The following is a 16,324-nucleotide window of genomic DNA, read 5'->3' as shown; positions in this document are numbered from 1 at the left end:
GGTAAGTACATTTTGTATTATTTGATTAACGTGCTTAAGTTTTACTTGTTGAAGAAGGAACCGAAATAAACGTTGCCAGAATTGTCCACACGTAAAATTAGCTAGTAGGCTTAAAGTTACTCTGAACTTATACATGGTATGCCATAAAGTATGTTTAATGATAGTCAAAGTTATTACTTAAACTTATTTATGTAGCCTTTTGAGAGTTTCTTTCAGAAAGTAAATTATCTGAAAGAGAAAAGTCATTTGGCATGATGGTAATGATTAACATTGCAGATGTAAAATGTTAAATACTGTTCTGTATTAAAAGCTCAGTGTAAGTGTTTGATTTAACTTCCTTTGCTTTTGTTTTGTACAAAGGAAAAGCAGAACCTAATCCAAATAAAAATAAACAAGCTGTTTAAAGGACTGTGTCCTACCCAGATCCTCCTCCAAAATATAACCATTCAAAATACAATTCATTTGAAAATACACTTAAACAAATGTGAGATGTTATTTGTGGTGTAAATATCATTACAATTTCATTTTATTTACAGTTGAAGATCAACACAAACCAAATGAAGATGTTGTAGATTCTACAAACAATAAAAAAGAAGGTATGACAAACTGTAGATATGAATTGTGTAGATATGGCTTAAACAGTCTACACATTTGTTAATGTTCTAATTTGTCATATGTCCTTGTTTGTTCTAAAGATCAAGTTTTGTGTCCAACACACTTTTTTTTTTGTTTACACAGGTGATGGCACACATCATGACAGTAAACATCGGTATCAAGATGGTGTGATTGATCTATACCCTAGAATAAGCTGTGACACTGATGCTGTGTATGTGCTACTGATGCTTTTTTTTGTGCATTCCCACACTATACAAACACATTGCTTGGCTCCATACAGTTCCATCTTTATAATGTCATTCTCATTTATAGGTAAAAATGTATTCCATGAGTCAGGGTTTTGCCTAAATGTCAACATAATATCCCAAACTTTGATATAAAAAGTGATTTATTTTAATATTTTACACTACTATGTATTTTTTAAAATACATTGTGCATGTGTATGTTTATTGTACTTAATGAAATTACATGCAAGGTGTCATTTGTTTCGCAGGGTCACATAATGAACAGCCATCTTACAGACAACCGAAAGAGGCATAGTATTGTTTTCTTGTGTATTGTCATACACCTAAAGCGGATTTTTTGTAATTGTACAGTTATGGTGTTATTCATTCATTAATGTGTCCTTTCTTACCTTAAATAACTTATCATTTTTTACACCTTTTGTTTTTATTGTCTATATAGTATTGTCTACAATCCCAAATTCTGGATTGACGATCCAGTACCAGTGGGCACCCCAATCCCAGAGAGCATCCATCTGAAACCAGGTGATGGTGATTTACTACTAATCAAGGAACCTAGCCTAGAAATCTAGACGCACCCTAGCGGCCGCAAAATATATTTGCTGCCAGGGTTTAGTCTAGGCACTCACAATACACTTAACAGCTCCAAAAACCAAAATTTGGTCAGGCCAATCACATCGTGTGTAGCGTCTGTGCGGCGGGCTTAACATGATGACGACAGAGCTGCGACGGTTCCTACTTGAAAACTTCGTTCTTCGTTGCTCTGATTGGTCATAGCGCTATCCTATTGCGTGCAGAGGCATTTTGAGGGACAACCTTATATCCCGCCCCTTGCATTGAGCCGTTTGTGTGAAGAGTTGCCAGACCTTACATCTTGATGTAGGTCTGGCTAACCAGGCTACAAGGAACCGGCTTTACTGACGAGATGCGCATGATATCACATGCGATTTATCGTGCATCACAAGATTTCACATTAGTGGCAACACAGCTTAGAGTATAAAAATGTACATTTCTCTGAATCTGAGTTAATAGTTACAAATACAGAGCTTATAATGTCTGTCATTGCAACCACAAAGACCTAAAAGTACAGCCAGCTGATTTCATAACTAATGCAGTATACTGTGAAGTTATTAACTGTTAAAATATTACACTACCATAACATTAACTCTATTTGTACAGGTGAGGTAACACAACGAAAAAATTACCGGATGGAGACTACCTGATTCTTCACCTATGGCCTCAGCTTCAAATGCAAGAAGTAAGAAATGCTATATGACTGTGTATTTTGCATTATGAATACATCAAAGATGTTGATAAGTTGACCTGCGTAAGTTGTGACATAAAGAATATGTATTTATATTTCCATCTATCTTTCTATAACATTATTTCCATTGTTTTCACATTTAGGTCCAGCAACTGTCTGAGTTGGTGGATATTCTGTCAGAGACTCCGTGGACAACGTTATGAATAGGTATGTATTTCTCTTGAATTGTGTAATCCTGCATAATATTTAAGGAATATATATTGATTACCACCATAATTAACCCAGCTATTTATATTACTTCAATTCAGGATTTAATCCGTCACACATCACTTGTTCAGAAGTTTTAATGTTCGTAGTGACTTAAACAGTTAGCCATACTGAAAACAAGAAATCAAAACATAATTTCAGTGTAAGCCGTTACTTGTCACCCAAACTTATGGATGATGATATAGTTCATAGCACTTGGTACATGGTAGATGAAACAAGTGAAGTTGTGAAGTGTTAACACATAGTGTATGTTTGAACATTGTATGCAATTGCTCATTACTGTTAATTGTGATTTATTGACCTTTTAGGTTATTTGTCTAAGGTGAAGTAATCTTACAGTTCTTTCACAGAATGATGTGAAATTGTCTTATGGCAAAGTTCAATATGAAGGGTGGTGGACATCTGGAAAAGAAGTCTTTTAAAGGCACACCTTTGTATTATGTTATTCAAGGTAATTTGGGGAATGTTATTTTGATGTAATTATATTGATGTAATTTTTATTGTTATGCTTGATCTATTCAGGGGACATCACAGCTCACCTGTCTTTATCAGAAATATCCTGTTCATTTTTTGACAGTTACACACCTAGTTAAGGGTCTTTCTCAAGGGCACCACAGTGGTTTTGTAGAGGGAGGGGACAAATGCTGTTTCCCCCACAACTGATCTAACACTTATTTAAAGCAGAACATATTTTGTACAATAATATATATATAATAGTAATATATCATTTTAGCTGTAGACCATAAAGATTTTGAAAGTAAGTGCATGTCATTTACCTCAAAATTTTAATTGTATTTATTTTAAAAAGAAGCATATTCTTCTCTTCCTTCAGATGCTGTGAAGAGGTGGAGCCCAAATGCCACCGAATCGGAAATAGATGCAGCTATGGCAGACCACCTCAAGCACGCTCCAGGAAGAGCTGGGGGTGGTGGATACAAAAAAGCCTAACAGCTGTGATGTGTTAAAGAGAGAGTTCACCAAAAAAGGAAAATTGTTATAATTTTCTTATCCACATGTTTCAAACCTGTATACATTTCTATTTTCTGCTGAACACAAAGATTGAAGAATGTTTGTAACTTCACAACCCATTAACTGTCAATATTTTTTTTTTTACAATTGTAGTAATGGGTTGTGAGATCTGCTTTGTTAAAAACATTCTTTCAAATATCTTTGTGTTCAGCAGAACATAGAAAGGTATACAGGTTTGAAACATGAGAGGGAATAAATGACTAAATATTAATTTTTGGGTGAACTATCCCTTTATAGAAAGTGTTTTGAAATTGTTATTATAGTTAAATGGTTAAAAAATAAAAAGTGCTAAATCAGAACATGCTTCTTTTTTGGTTATGGCGACAAATAAGGTGTTCTTTAATGTGTTTGTGAAGTACACGTGGTTAAAACGTTTTATGGACGTTCAGGTCTGACTGGACCAATTTTGAACCGATTTTGAACCTTTGTGAATATGTGTTAAACCTCAATACAATTGATTGCCTTTCACGATGTTACACAGTGGGTCTATATTCATTTTATATGCATACATTTAAACAATGCAGCAACACATTTAAACATCCAGAAGACGGCACATTTAGACGTCCAGGGACGGGCAGAAAAGACGTGTAATTCACGGCCAAATGACGTCAAAGACGTCCGCTCAACTTTAATTTAGGGTATTTTTCAACCGTGATGGGACGTGACGAAGGGACGTCTTTTCAACGGTCATAAAACGTCCAAATGTTTGCTATATGGGGGCTTAAAACATATATTTAAACTATGCAGGAACACATTTAAACATCCAAAAGACGGTGCATTTAGACGTCCAGGGACGTGCAGAAAAGACGTGTAATTCACGGCCAGATGACGTCAAAGACGTCGGCTCAACTTTCATTTTGGATATATTTTTCAACGCGGACGGGACGTGACGAACGGACGTCTTTTCAACGGTCATCACACGTCTAAATGTTTGTTGGGAAATGCCTTTAAACGACTTTTCTCATCATAAGAATGCCCCTGAAGGCATTTTAGGCCGAATTGGGCACTTTTGCACGAAAAGTCACAGTCCTATCTGAAATGTTGAAATCGCTTGAAAAATGCTTTTCTGAGCTGGAAATGCCTTTAAACGACATTTCTCATCATAAGATTGCCCCTGAAGGCATTTTAGGCCGAATTCGGCACTTTTGCACGAAAAGTCACAGTCCAACCTGAAATGTTGAAATCGCTTGAAAAATGCTTTTCTGAGCTGGAAATGCCTTTAAACGACATTTCTCATCATAAGAATGCCCCTGAAGGCATTTTAGGCCGAATTGGGCACTTTTGCACGAAAAGTCACAGTCCAACCTGAAATGTTGAAATCGCTTGAAAAATGCTTTTCTGAGCTGGAAATGCCTTTAAACGACATTTCTCATCATAAGAATGCCCCTGAAGGCATTTTAGGCCGAATTGGGCACTTTTGCACGAAAAGTCACAGTCCAACCTGAAATGTTGAAATCGCTTGAAAAATGCTTTTCTGAGCTGGAAATGCCTTTAAACGACATTTCTCATCATAAGAATGCCCCTGAAGGCATTTTAGGCCGAATTGGGCACTTTTGCACGAAAAGTCACAGTCCAACCTGAAATGTTGAAATCGCTTGAAAAATGCTTTTCTGAGCTGGAAATGCCTTTAAACGACATTTCTCATCATAAGAATGCCCCTGAAGGCATTTTAGGCCGAATTGGGCACTTTTGCACGAAAAGTCACAGTCCTCTCTGAAATGTTGAAATCGCTTGAAAAATGCTTTTCTGAGCTGGAAATGCCTTTAAACGACATTTCTCATCATAAGAATGCCACTGAAGGCATTTTAGGCCGAATTGGGCACTTTTGCACGAAAAGTCACAGTCCTATCTGAAATGTTGAAATCGCTTGAAAAATGCTTTTCTGAGCTGGAAATGCCTTTAAACGACATTTCTCATCATAAGAATGCCCCTGAAGGCATTTTAGGCCGAATTGGGCACTTTTGCACGAAAAGTCACAGTCCTATCTGAAATGTTGAAATCGCTTGAAAAATGCTTTTCTGAGCTGGAAATGCCTTTAAACGACATTTCTCATCATAAGAATGCCCCTGAAGGCATTTTAGGCCGAATTGGGCACTTTTGCACGAAAAGTCACAGTCCAACCTGAAATGTTGAAATCGCTTGAAAAATGCTTTTCTGAGCTGGAAATGCCTTTAAACGACATTTCTCATCATAAGAATGCCCCTGAAGGCATTTTAGGCCGAATTGGGCACTTTTGCACGAAAAGTCACAGTCCAACCTGAAATGTTGAAATCGCTTGAAAAATGCTTTTCTGAGCTGGAAATGCCTTTAAACGACATTTCTCATCATAAGAATGCCCCTGAAGGCATTTTAGGCCGAATTGGGCACTTTTGCACGAAAAGTCACAGTCCTATCTGAAATGTTGAAATCGCTTGAAAAATGCTTTTCTGAGCTGGAAATGCCTTTAAACGACATTTCTCATCATAAGAATGCCCCTGAAGGCATTTTAGGCCGAATTGGGCACTTTTGCACGAAAAGTCACAGTCCAACCTGAAATGTTGAAATCGCTTGAAAAATGCTTTTCTGAGCTGGAAATGCCTTTAAACGACATTTCTCATCATAAGAATGCCCCTGAAGGCATTTTAGGCCGAATTGGGCACTTTTGCACGAAAAGTCACAGTCCTATCTGAAATGTTGAAATCGCTTGAAAAATGCTTTTCTGAGCTGGAAATGCCTTTAAACGACATTTCTCATCATAAGAATGCCCCTGAAGGCATTTTAGGCCGAATTGGGCACTTTTGCACGAAAAGTCACAGTCCTATCTGAAATGTTGAAATCGCTTGAAAAATGCTTTTCTGAGCTGGAAATGCCTTTAAACGACATTTCTCATCATAAGAATGCCCCTGAAGGCATTTTAGGCCGAATTGGGCACTTTTGCACGAAAAGTCACAGTCCTATCTGAAATGTTGAAATCGCTTGAAAAATGCTTTTCTGAGCTGGAAATGCCTTTAAACGACATTTCTCATCATAAGAATGCCCCTGAAGGGATTTTAGGCCGAATTGGGCACTTTTGCACGAAAAGTCACAGTCCTATCTGAAATGTTGAAATCGCTTGAAAAATGCTTTTCTGAGCTGGAAATGCCTTTAAACGACATTTCTCATCATAAGAATGCCCCTGAAGGCATTTTAGGCCGTATTGGGCACTTTTGCACGAAAAGTCACAGTCCTACCTGAAATGTTGAAATCGCTTGAAAAATGCTTTTCTGAGCTGGAAATGCCTTTAAACGACATTTCTCATCATAAGAATGCCCCTGAAGGCATTTTAGGCCGAATTGGGCACTTTTGCACGAAAAGTCACAGTCCAACCTGAAATGTTGAAATCGCTTGAAAAATGCTTTTCTGAGCTGGAAATGCCTTTAAACGACATTTCTCATCATAAGAATGCCCCTGAAGGCATTTTAGGCCGAATTGGGCACTTTTGCACGAAAAGTCACAGTCCAACCTGAAATGTTGAAATCGCTTGAAAAATGCTTTTCTGAGCTGGAAATGCCTTTAAACGACATTTCTCATCATAAGAATGCCCCTGAAGGCATTTTAGGCCGAATTGGGCACTTTTGCACGAAAAGTCACAGTCCAACCTGAAATGTTGAAATCGCTTGAAAAATGCTTTTCTGAGCTGGAAATGCCTTTAAACGACATTTCTCATCATAAGAAAGCCCCTGAAGGCATTTTAGGCCGAATTGGGCACTTTTGCACGAAAAGTCACAGTCCAACCTGAAATGTTGAAATCGCTTGAAAAATGCTTTTCTGAGCTGGAAATGCCTTTAAACGACATTTCTCATCATAAGAATGCCCCTGAAGGCATTTTAGGCCGAATTGGGCACTTTTGCACGAAAAGTCACAGTCCTATCTGAAATGTTGAAATCGCTTGAAAAATGCTTTTCTGAGCTGGAAATGCCTTTAAACGACATTTCTCATCATAAGAATGCCCCTGAAGGCAATTTAGGCCGAATTGGGCACTTTTGCACGAAAAGTCACAGTCCTATCTGAAATGTTGAAATCGCTTGAAAAATGCTTTTCTGAGCTGGAAATGCCTTTAAACGACATTTCTCATCATAAGAATGCCCCTGAAGGCATTTTAGGCCGAATTGGGCACTTTTGCACGAAAAGTCACAGTCCTATCTGAAATGTTGAAATCGCTTGAAAAATGCTTTTCTGAGCTGGAAATGCCTTTAAACGACATTTCTCATCATAAGAATGCCCCTGAAGGCATTTTAGGCCGAATTGGGCACTTTTGCACGAAAAGTCACAGTCCAACCTGAAATGTTGAAATCGCTTGAAAAATGCTTTTCTGAGCTGGGAATGCCTTTAAACGACATTTCTCATCATAAGAATGCCCCTGAAGGCATTTTAGGCCGAATTGGGCACTTTTGCACGAAAAGTCACAGTCCAACCTGAAATGTTGAAATCGCTTGAAAAATGCTTTTCTGAGCTGGAAATGCCTTTAAACGACATTTCTCATCATAAGAATGCCCCTGAAGGCATTTTAGGCCGAATTGGGCACTTTTGCACGAAAAGTCACAGTCCTATCTGAAATGTTGAAATCGCTTGAAAAATGCTTTTCTGAGCTGGAAATGCCTTTAAACGACATTTCTCATCATAAGAATGCCCCTGAAGGCATTTTATGCCGAATTGGGCACTTTTGCACGAAAAGTCACAGTCCTATCTGAAATGTTGAAATCGCTTGAAAAATGCTTTTCTGAGCTGGAAATGCCTTTAAACGACATTTCTCATCATAAGAATGCCCCTGAAGGCATTTTAGGCCGAATTGGGCACTTTTGCACGAAAACCCAGCAAACATTGGTCGGACGGCAACGTCGTCTCCCCGGCCAAAAGAGGTCGCGGCAGGACGCCACAAATGGTGTAATATTGGTCCGAAATCAACGTTGTCTCCCCGTCCAAAATTAGTCGCTCCTGGACGGCACAAATGCACAACATGTCCTTAAATGCATTTATGTAGTCCTTGTGAAATATGCAAATGCTGTGCGTACACCTTGGTTAATACTGCAATAAATAATTTAAGTGAACAAAGTAGTTTTTAAGAGGTTATGAATAGACGTCTACTCACGTCTTTTACACGTCTAGACTAGACTCGTAGGAAAAAAACGGAATAATCTTTATGAAATACACGATTTGTATACAAAGTAAATATATTAACTTTATCTTGTTTAAATAAATTATAATCACAAAGTGCCCCGTGTGATTGCAAAGCCACACTGCATTTTAGTCATTATTTCAACCTGTTTTATTATTGAATGTATGCATATAAATGTAAAACAGATACATATCCGGTCACAATTTAGGTCTGAGTTGGATGTATTTTCAAAAACTGTGTTTTTAAGATTATTTTAAGAAATATAGTGATACATCTCGGGATATTACAAAATCCCGCGATAGGACAGATTATCTTGCGAGATAGTGGTCACGTCACGCGTTCTTCCGGAAGTTCACATTCAAACACGAGGAGCGGTTACGAGGGAGTTTTGTCTATATATTATGCAAAATCTACTGTTGGGTAAGTACATTGTGTATTGTTTGATTAACGTGCTTAAGTTTTACTTGTTTGACACGAAGGCTCCGAAATAAACGTTGCCAGAATTGTCCACACTGACTATGGCAAAAATTAGCTAGAAGGCTAAAAGCTAACGTACTTTGAAGTTATACATGGTATAAAGTATGTTTAAGGATACAGTCAAAGTTATTACTGTAACTTATTAATGTAGCCTCTTGAAAGTCTCTTTCAGAAATTAAATTATCTGAAAAATAAAAGTTATTTGGCATTAATGGAATTACAATGATTTGATTGCCTAAACATTGCACATGCAAAATATTAAATACTGTTTTGCATTAAAAGTTCAGCATAAGTGTTTGTTTGATTAACTTCCTTTGCTTTTGTTTTGTACAAAGGAAAAGCAGAACCTCATCCAAATAAAAATAAACAAGCTGTTAAAGGCACTGTGTCCTACACAGACCCTCCAAAATATAACCACCCAAAACCCAAGACAGGTAAATGCCTCAGTTTGAAAATACATCAACAAATTGGAGTTGTTATTGTGGAGTTAATATAATTAATTACAATGTTGTTTTATTTACAGTTGAAGATCAACACAAACCAAATAAAGATGCGCATTCTACAAACGATAAAAAAGGTATGGAAAACTGTAGATATGAATTTTTGTAGATATGGCTTAAACAGTCTACACATTTGTTAATGTTCTAATGTGTCTCATGTCCTTGTTTGTGCTAAAGATCAAGTTTTGTGTCCAACACACTTGGATGAGACGTGCCCGACCCCTGACTTTGTCTACCCTACATTAAGTTGTAAGTTTTTGACTTCTTTGCTTAATACTACGAAAAAGCATGATTCTTTCAAAGAGGACTTTTATATATTTTGATATGAAACTCAAAAATGTATATAAATTGTTTTGGTGTATTTTTATGGAGCGAATTTTGTGCCAAAATTTTACAAACAAATACAGCATTTTGCAAACAAACTCAATCTGCTTTGCAAAGGGAAAACTTGACTCGCAAACAAACAGAAAACGCTTTGCAAATAATAAAGGCAATTCGAGAGAAAATGCAGATGTGTTACAAATATGTACTGTGTTTTGTAAATGTGACCATGATTTTTTCACAAATGTGACCATGATTTTTTCACAAATGTGACCATGATTTTCTCACAAATGGGACCATGATTTTCTCACAAATGGGACCATGATTTTCTCACAAATGGGACCATGATTTTCTCACAAATGGGACCATGATTTTCTCACAAATGGGACCATGATTTTCTCACAAATGGGACCATGATTTTCTCACAAATGGGACCATGATTTTCTCACAAATGGGACCATGATTTTCTCACAAATGGGACCATGATTTTCTCACAAATGGGACCATGATTTTCTCACAAATGGGACCATGATTTTCTCACAAATGGGACCATGATTTTTTCACAAATGTGACCATGATTTTCTCACAAATGGGACCATGATTTTCTCACAAATGGGACCATGATTTTCTCACAAATGGGACCATGATTTTCTCACAAATGGGACCATGCAATCCAGAACAGCAGATGGCGCTGTTTCAACTTTTTCAGGCATTGGAAAAAAAGCCCAGGGGAAAAGCCCTGAATTTTAACATACATATCACCCCTATCAGTGGCAGCAACTGAATAAAGACATTTCATTTGTCGGGCTTCATTCTGTTAATCTCACTGATTTTATTGTAAGTGTTAATAATAATAAATGTTTGTTAATAGTAAACAAATTCTGTGTGTCAAGACAATGAATTCAACTCACAATGCTTATCAAAAGATGCAGGATAATAAATGAAACTCTTTGGAGAAAGAGTGTGGTAGGGACATAATAAACCCAACATCGGCTGTCTGGACAGAGTGGCCAGTTCAAGCAACAGTAACCAACCAACCAGGATCATAGTCATTTGAGCACTCTGAACAAGATAAACTTCTACAAAATGTTAATCCTTTTAAAGTTGGTCTTATCTTGTCAGGCTAGGAGGACCAGTTTAAACCAGCTTCTTTCACAATAGCCAAGCTGGCAAAGCTTCCAGCCTAGTCAAGCTGGTTTGGGCTGGTGTGATCAGCCTGACCAGCTACAGTATAAAAGCAAAAATCCTTCTAATACTAGCTTAAGCTAAAACCAGGCTGGAACACCATCTTAACACTCTGGGGTCGGCTGCGGCGCGGGCGCCACAAACTCTTTATTTTTCAATCACTCCCCAAAGAAACTTAGATAACTCTGCTGATTTTGGACATACAGATATGATTTATACATCATTTAAAACATTAAAGTGTCTAGTTTTTTTCTGTCCACTCCCAATAAAAACAGAATGTTGTGCTTTTCGCAAAATTAAGAAAATAAACATGATGCGCGTTTTGTTCTCTCTCCCTAAGTGAAGTCCTTTCAGAAACACGTCAGAAAAATGAACTGTAACTTAACGAATACTTGTCATACAAACAAAAGATAAATGTCTACATAATGCTTCGAATGTCTGCTTTTAAATGATGTAAGTGAAATCGAAAACAAATATTGTAATTCGTTGTTAACTGTATTAGAAGAGAGAGATGTACCGTCTTTCTTCTGTTGCTTCATTATCTATAATGAGCCACGCCCCGCTCCATTGAAGAGAAGAGCAGAGATCATCCATATTCATTAATCAACCCCACAGTCAATGGACATTCCGTCTCTGCAGCCATTCACTGCTGTGTTGAGTTTTAATCCGAGTGCTGGAAACATGACATCTACTTGTTTACTAGTGACAGTAACTAAAGTTATCTCCAGACGCGAGTGTGACTCGATCGACGTCCAAACGCACACACAAACACACAATGCCTCATATTTGAAGCGCTTTGTGGTATCATTATAAAAGATGCGATTGCACACACCACATAACTGTTTACTCGCGCCTTAATCTCCAGACAGACGCGAGTGTGTGTGCTTCGTCAGTGTGATGGGATCGATGTTCAAACTCACACACACACGATGCCTCATTTTTGACGCGCTTTGTGGTATTCTTAAGATGCAAGTGTGTGTGCTTCGTCTGTGTGACGCGATGTCCAAATGCACACACAAACACACGATGCTTCATATTTGACGCACTTTGTGGTGTTCTTATAAAGGATGCAAGTGTGTGTGCTTCGTCTGTGTGACGCGATGTCCAAACTCACACACAAACATACGATGCCTCATATTTGACGCACTTTGTGGTGTTCTTATAAAAGATGCAAGTGTGTGTGCTTCGACGGTGTGACGCGATGTACAAATGCACACACAAAGACACGATGCCTCATTTGACGCGCTTTTTGGTATTCTTATAAAAGACGATTGCAAACATCACATCTACTTGGTTACTCTCGCCTAGTAAATAAAAGTTATCTCCATGCGCTTATGTTTTCTTTGTGCTTCCGTCAGACGTGATCAACGGCCAAACGCATACACAAACACACAATCATATTTGACGCACTTTGTATGAAGACGCATCTAAACACATCTAAAACCCAGTTTATTCGCGTATATCTCTGCACAGTAAGTTTATTTAATGCAGGATCATGCATGTGAAGGCATTTCTTTTGTCTTGCTTTCACAAACAAACACTTAACAATAATGGCATCTTCACATTCCTGCCTAAAGGCTCATTATGCAGCTCATTATGCAAGTGTATTGTTCTTCAGCAGTGTATTGTCAATCACAGATTATTCAAGAGCTTCCAGCCTCCTTGCATATTGCCTTCCTAACCAAAAAGTGACTTTGAAATTGTAAATCAATATATTGTGTTATGTGAAGGAGTAAGCAGAATGATTTTCACATCATTTTAAAGAAAAAACTCTAGACTACTAGATCCTGCTTTGAAAAGTTTTAGGAAAACATGTTTAGAATGAGTTTTGTGGACTTATATCAGTCACTTAAATTTTTTTCTTTTTCAAAAACCACGCATAAACATTTTTCTCTCAAAAATACAAACATTTACATACATGTTAATCATATAATATAGTAGCCCAGTTTGTGCTGAATGCAGTGTTATAAGACTTTTGCCATTATTATGTTTTTAAGCAACTGAAAAAAGCACAAATGTCAGTGCAGGTCAAAACTTCTCCAGGGCCCTAAAAACCCCTTAGACCCCAGAAGTTTAAACCAGTCAACCAGCATAGGCTGGTATTAGCTGTTATTTTTCTGCAGGGGATATAATAAATTTTATTTATAATGCACTTTCTAAAACTCAAAGCACCATAATATATGAGATTCTCAGGAACATACACATACAAAAGTAAACAAGTTAGTAATAATCATTTTGCAATAGTAAGCTATTTTAAAAGGATAAGTCTTTAAGGATCACTTAAAACAGTCCAGTGATGGTGAGTTTCTTATCACCAAAAGAAGAGAATTTTGAGAATCAGACGGGGTATAGGGATTGACAATTGCAAATGTATAGAATTCAGATGGAATTCAATGTCTTTACACACAGAATGTGTTTACTATTAACAGACATTAATTATTATCAACACTTTCAATAAATCCAGAGATTAACAACATGAACCACGAAAAATTAATTTAGTCTTCATTCAGTTGCTGGCACTGTCCGGGGTGATATGTAAGTTAAAATTCAGGGCTTTTCAGGGAGACTAGTTGAAAATGCCTAATAAGGTTGAAACAGCGCCATCTGCTGTTTTGGATTGCATGGTCACATTTGTGAGAAAATCATAGTCCCGTTTGTGAGAAAATCATGGTCCCATTTGTGAGAAAATCATGGTCCCATTTGTGAGAAAATCATGGTCACATTTGTGAGAAAATCATGGTCACATTTGTGAGAAAATCATGGTCCCATTTGTGAGAAAATCATGGTCACATTTGTGAAAAAATCATGGTCACATTTACAAAACACAGTACATATTTGTAACACCTCTGCATTTTCTCTCAAATTGCCTTTATTATTTGCAAAGTTTTTTCTGTTAGTTTGCGAGTCAAGTTTTCCCTTTGCAAAGCAGATTGAGTTTGTTTGCAAAATGCCAAATTTGTTTGTAAAATTATGGCACAAAATTCGCTCCATATATTTTGTTTACACAGGCACACTTCATGACAGTAAACATCGGTATCAAGATGGTGTGATTGATCTATACCCTAGAATAACTGTGACACTATGAGACGTACATGCTACTGATACTTTTGTTATTTTTTTGGTGCATTTCCACACTATACAAACACATTGCTTGGCTCCTAAGTGCATACACTTTTGCCTTTATAATGTCATTCTCATTTTTAGGTAAAAATGTATTTCATGAGTCAGGGTTTTGCCTGAATGTCAACATAATATCCCAAAACTTTGATATAAAAAGTGATTTATTTTAATATTTTACACTACTATGTATTTTTTAAAATACATTGTGCATGTGTATGTTTATTGTACTTAATGAAATTACATGCAAGGTGTCATTTGTTTCGCAGGGTCACATAATGAACAGCCATCTTACAGACAACCAAAAGAGGCATAGTATTGTTTTCTTGTGTATTGTCATACACCTAAAAGAGGATTTTTTAAATCATACAATTATGGTGTTATTCATTCATAGTATTCTCTACAATCCCAAATTCTGGATTGACGCCCCAGTACCAGAGGGCACCCCAATCCCAGAGAGCATCCATCTGAAAGCAGGTGATGGCAATTTACTACTAATCAAGGAACTGGCTTTACTGACGAGATGTGCATGATATCGCATGTGATTTATCGTGCAGCCCTAGATTTTACATTAGTGACAACACAGCTTAGAGTATAAACATGTACATTTCTCTGAATCTGAGTTAATAGTTACAAATACAGAGCTTATAATGTCTGTCATTGCTCAACCACAAAGACCTAAAAGTACAGACAGCTAATTTCATAACTAATGCAGTATTACACTGTGAAGTTATTTATATATACTGTTAAAATATTACACTACCATGTAATTAACTATATTTGTCCAGGTGAGGTAACACAAGAAAAACTAACAGGATGGAGACTACCTGATTCTTCACCTATGGCCTTAGCTTCAAATGCAAGAAGTAAGAAATGCTATATGACTGTGTATTTTGCATTATGAATAAATTATGAATACATCAAAGATGTTGATAACAAGTTGATCTGCGTAAATTGTGACATAAAGAATATGTATATATATATTACCATCTATCTTTCTATAACATTATTTCAATTGTTTTCACAAGTAGGTCCAGCAACTGTCTGAGCTGGTGGATATTCTGTCAGAGACTGCGTGAACAATGTTATGAACAGGTATGTATTTCTCTTGAATTGTGTAATCTTGCACCATAATATTTCAGGAATATATGTTGATTACCACCATTAACCCAGCTATTTATATTACTTCATTTCAGGATTTAATCTGTCACACATTACTTGTCAGAAGTTTTAATGTTCGGAGTGGCTCAAACAGTCAGCCATACTGAAAACAAGAAATCAAAACATAATTTCAGTGTAAGCCATTACTTGTCATCAAAACTTATGGATGAGGATATAGTTTATAGCACTTGTTACATGATAGATGAGTAGTTGTGAAATGTTAAAACATAGTTTATGTTTGAACATTGCATGCAATTGCTATGTTGCACATTACTGTTAATTGTGATTTATTGACCATTTAGGTAATTTGTCTAAGGTGAAGTAATCATACATTTATTTCACAGAATGATGTCTAATTGTCTTATGGCAAAGTTCAATATGAGGGGTGGTGGACATCTGGAAAAGAAGTCTTTTAAAGGCACACCTTTGTATTATGTTATTCAAGGTAATTTGGGGAATATGTTGATCTAAAAAACTTGTTTTTGTATATTGATGTAATTTTTATTGCTATGATTTATGGATTTAGGGGACATCACAGCTCACCTGTCTTTATCAGAAATATCCTGTTCATTTTTTGACAATTACAAACCTAGTTAAGGGTCTTTCTCAAGGGCACCACAGTGGTTTTGTACAGGGAGGGGACAAATGCTGTTTCCCCCACAACTGATCTAACACTTATTTAATGCAGAACATCTTTATACTATATATTGTATTGTATTTTAATTGTATTTATTTTAAAAAGAAACATTCTTCTCTTCCCTCAGATGCTGTGAAGAGGTGGAGCCCAAATGCCACAGACTCGGAAATAGATGCAGCTATGGCAGACGACCTCAAGCTAAATAAGCCAAACAGCTGTAATGTGTTAAAGAGAGAGTTCACCCAAAAATGAAAATTGTTATAATTTTTTTACCCACATGTTTCAAACCTGTATACATTTCTATTTTCTGCTGAACACAAAGATTGAAAAATGTTTGTAACCAAGCTAACTGTCAATATTTTTTTTTTACAATTG

The 16,324-nt window shown here is 36.7% G+C and overlaps 1 long non-coding RNA gene across 3 annotated transcripts; it reads left to right on the top strand.

Moving 5' to 3' along the window:
* Window positions 1-445: 445 nt before the first annotated feature.
* LOC135745460 (uncharacterized) lies at window positions 446-3,716 on the top strand. 3 transcript variants are annotated; one of them, XR_010531251.1, is made up of 8 exons: window positions 446-596; window positions 739-826; window positions 1,109-1,149; window positions 1,300-1,382; window positions 2,037-2,115; window positions 2,265-2,328; window positions 2,728-2,839; window positions 3,221-3,716. It is a non-coding gene; the product is annotated as an uncharacterized lncRNA (long non-coding RNA). The 3 variants fall into 3 exon arrangements; XR_010531250.1 differs by having other exon boundaries at window positions 2,697-2,839; XR_010531249.1 differs by having other exon boundaries at window positions 448-596; window positions 2,739-2,839.
* Window positions 3,717-16,324: the final 12,608 nt, after the last annotated feature.

Source organism: Paramisgurnus dabryanus, chromosome 12, assembly GCF_030506205.2.
Source record: "Paramisgurnus dabryanus chromosome 12, PD_genome_1.1, whole genome shotgun sequence".
NCBI classification, from domain to species: Eukaryota; Metazoa; Chordata; class Actinopteri; order Cypriniformes; family Cobitidae; genus Paramisgurnus; species Paramisgurnus dabryanus.
This window is presented reverse-complemented; position numbering and strand designations above follow the sequence as displayed.